Here is a 4588-nt window from a genome sequence, read left to right as displayed (position 1 = left end):
TTACAATAATTTAAATAATGTAGACTTATAATTATTAACGGACTTGTGGTTGTAGTCCTTTTGACAATTTCAAACCTCTAAAGAATGATTCCGTAATTAATTAATTATATTATTAATATATGAAGAATTAATACATGCATCTTTTTTAAGTATGATTAAGGATTGCGCCGTCCGAGATAACGAATAGCTCGTCCTCCACCTTATTGTTATGTCGCGAAGACCGATATCTAAACTACCTCCGCTATCAGTATCATGCACCCGGACAGAAAACTATAAAGGAATTTTTGGCATTACCTTCCCACCTTAAAATAGTATTTTAGTAAATCAAAATTGTTCAATTTTAAAAATGAGATAACTATCGCATGTACTGAGAACAGTATTAATTCAGATCTTTTGCAAAATACTATAAATTATGTAATCTCGTAAAAGAGTTTGAGATGTTAAAATATATGTAATAATACTACTTGTAATCACGAATCGGATTTTTATGCATTTTGCAAAAGTATCGCAAGGGTTCTCTGTCTGGGCATTGTTAAAGATCATATCTTATTCTTCGTCGTACCACCTCCTCCGAGAGATAAGCAGGATTCTTAGAAAAGATTCGTCGGATCGAAGAATCAAGCGCGATTTGCACACGGACCGGACATGCCAAGGGGTATATAAGCCGTGAATTTTGCGCCCTGCGACACTTCTATTCATTTCGTCAAGCTCGTTAGTCCTCGGACCGTATATTCGTTTTGCCACACTAATTGTACTTAAACTAAGTCTGATTGTACCCGTCCATACCTTTGGACATAAATTCTTGAATAAATAAGTTGAGTGCTTATTAAAATCAGTGTACGCGTTTACTTAACCATCCGCATCCCGAGACCGAGGTCCTGAAGGAGAAGCGACAGTTTAAACGCACACCAATCAACCAAGCATCATTCGGTAAGTTAGAACCTAAATAAATCATTATTACAACAGTTATTAAATTAAACTATTCAAACGAACACTCGGAGACGGAAACATTAATCATCTTTCTAGAAATATCAGAATCGCAGAACCATTTATCCCTGTGAACTAGCAATCACCTTTCCTTACATATCCCTAGATCCGTAAAAGTCCGTTCAAGCTCTCGGCGTCCCTAGGGTATAACCGGTGCATGCAGGTTGCCCCAGAGAGAAACCTGAGAGCGGCCACCGCGATTCAGTGGACGCGTGTACTGATGCGCCCCCTGAGAAAGTAGACGTGAACTACGTCGTAACGCTCGGTAAAAAATATAGAATATGGTTCGAATCCGTGATATGGTTCATATCCAAACTACTCGAATAAGAACTGAATTGAGAACCAAACCGATGAGTCAGACAAGGACCAACAATCCATCGCTCTGGCTTTGTCTCACCAACGATGAGCGTCTCGTGGACTCGTGCGGCGGCAGGCACGAGATTTCGCCTCTCGCGCGTAGCGTTCCACGTAATTCGAGGACAAAATTTTATGACGTTAAACTTTGGGCAATATATAAAAAATTAAATATATTAAATATAAGGTGTAAGATCAGATTATAAGTTGAATAAAAATTATATCCAGTTTTTTGAGTACATTAAAAAAATTGTTTTTTGAAAGTGTATATTAAAAAAAATTGTTGAATTAATTTTGTTTTAGATGAATAAATATTCTAATTTGCATAAATAATAAAAAAAATGCGAGTGACGGGAATCGAACCCGACTTACAATCAGTAACGTGATAACCACGGACTTAAGTGTACGTACTACGAGTGGGGTTCAATTCCCGTCACTCGCACTTTTTTTTTATTATTTATGCAAATTAGAATATTTATTCATCTAAAACAAAATTAATTCAACAATTTTTTTTAATATACACTTTCAAAAAACAATTTTTTTAATGTACTCAAAAAACTGGATATAATTTTTATTCAACTTATAATCTGATCTTACACCTTATATTTAATATATTTAATTTTTTATATATTGCCCAAAGTTTAACGTCATAAAATTTTGTCCTCGAATTACGTGAACGCTACGCGCGAGATCTCGTGCCTGCCGCCGCACGAGTCCACGAGACGCTCATCGTTGGTGAGACAAAGCCAGAGCGATGGATTGTTGGTCCTTGTCTGACTCATCGGTTTGGTTCTCAATTCGGTTCTTATCCGAGTAGTTTGGATATGAACCATATCACGGATTCGAACCATATTCTATATTTTTTACCGAGCGTTACGACGTAGTTCACGTCTACTTTCTCAGGGGGCGCATCAGTACACGCGTCCACTGAATCGCGGTGGCCGCTCTCAGGTTTCTCTCTAGTTGCCCTATAAATCAAATAGAGAGTCCAATATATAATAAGAAAAGTCACCGGGACGTGACAGGTTACAGAAATTCGTGTGCGATGGCCTTAAGTCCCATGAGGCAAAAGCGCAACCTTGCGGAGCATTAGTAAACTACATTTAGGCTTGGCATTCTGTCGCACTTTTCGAAAATTCCTTCATGTTAGTTCGGCCTCCTTATCTCTATTCTTCATGGCAAAGTCTTAAAAAGTGGGTGTTTACGACAACTAATCGGATCTCTGATCGGACCGAGTAGTGGTACTCAATCGGTTCATGTCAAAAAATTCCCTAGACTAATCGGATCATGTTTGCGCTGTCTCAGCAATAATCGGATTAAAGCCTAGTCTACAATAGAGTCGTAAGGTCGTAAACGTAAGAAATTGACCAATCACAGTCGATTATTCTCCTCGAATTCAACTGTGATTGGTCAATTTCTTACGTTTACAACCTTACGACTCTATTGTAGACTAGCCCCCATGGAAAAATATATATGTAAAAATATATGTAGAAATATATGTAATATATTATATATATTTTGAAATATATGTATAATATAAATACATATTTGCATAATATAATTTATATATATATTTAAAAAATATATGTAAGTAAAAATATAGTTTTATTATATTGAATTTCAATATAATCTATAACAAATAAATATTATATGCATATATATATATATATGCTATATATTTTGAATAATAATTTGTATATATTATTATAATTGGATTTTTCCATATATGTGTGATATCACTTAAACTGTATAAAGAAATATATATATATATGTGTGTATAATATATGTGTATATATTTCTATCATATATATATATCACATATAATGTTAACTTTATATAGTTATACATATATTAATATAGGATTCTTGCATATATGTATGGTATATATTAACTTTATAAATAGAATTATATTTACATTATATATATATATTATATATATATAATATATATACAAATATATATATTATATTTATATTATGTATATATTTTTGCATATATTACAAATATATATTCTTTACTTATATTTGTTATATAACCCTAAACGGCAAAAAATGATTAAATTTTGTATATGCAAACTTATATTTCATATATATTATAAATATATTTTTACATATATATATAAATATATTTTTGCATATGTATAAATATCTTTTTGCATATATACATAAATATATACTATTTATATTTTTTAATAACAAAAAATTATATAATTTTGTATATGCAGACTTATATTTCATATATACTTTTGCATATATTATAAATATATTATAAGCGGCAAAAAATGATTTAATTTCTTATATGCACTTATATATTTTATATATGTATTGATATATATTTATATATGTATAAAATATATTTTAGAATATATTTTTGAATATATATTTTTCCATGGGGAAGGCTTAAGAGCTAGCACAAGTAATAGGTTATTTGACTTTAGTTATGTTTTGAAACTCATAAAAACCATCTCATGTTTCAATTTTGACAAAAAAATTCGAAAGCAAAGCAATTTCAAATTTTAACATAAAAATGGCGATAACTCGAAAACAACGCATTTTCGGACCAATGTTTGTATCAACTTTCTTTCTTGTTTTTGGTTCCCCATTCATCTCCCGAGCGATTTACCTCAACTTACAGAACACCCTGTATATTATTTTATTATTTTTATTATTTTATTATTTTATTTTATATTATTATATTATTATTTTTAATAATTTTTATTTAATTATATTAATTTTTTTAATTTTACATTATACATTTTTATACTGTTTTCTTACGTGTTTGACAATAAGTTACCAAAAATTTTTATAATTTTTTTTTTATTTGAACGACTGTATGTATTTATATTTTCTTATTGTTCGACGATAGTCTCCTCCGCGAGATCTCCGGGCAACAAAAAAAGAGAGTCTGTGTGACACGTGATGTAGACAATATATATTTTTGACACTCAGAATTTCTTTACAAAAAATGTGTACAGTGTGTAGTTGGATTTATAACTAGTTAGACCGCGAGATTGTTTCGCGTTGACGAAGCAAGCGACGTCACAAACGGAATTTTAATGAGAGCGCGACGACTTTCGATGCGAAGGGTATCGAAAAGCTATCTGTGTCGCGAGGCGCGCGCTTGGCTGTTTTATACGGGCGACTTTCCGGAGCTTTCTCGATCTTTCGAGATCGCGACGATGAGTCATAACGGTGTGACTCTCATTGTTTATTGTTATAGTTTCGGTGCCAGAATTTGTCTGTCTGAT

At 31.9% G+C, this 4588-nt stretch overlaps 1 pseudogene; it reads right to left on the bottom strand.

The window, feature by feature from the left end:
• Positions 1-2146: 2146 nt before the first annotated feature.
• LOC145932816 (uncharacterized) overlaps positions 2147-4588 on the bottom strand; it is a 6237-nt pseudogene continuing 3795 nt past the window's right edge.

The sequence above is a fragment of the Prenolepis imparis genome, unplaced genomic scaffold, assembly GCF_030444845.1.
Source record: "Prenolepis imparis isolate NDT839.2.m4 unplaced genomic scaffold, iyPreImpa1.0 SCAF_2, whole genome shotgun sequence".
Classification (NCBI taxonomy): Eukaryota; Metazoa; Arthropoda; class Insecta; order Hymenoptera; family Formicidae; genus Prenolepis; species Prenolepis imparis.
This window is presented reverse-complemented; position numbering and strand designations above follow the sequence as displayed.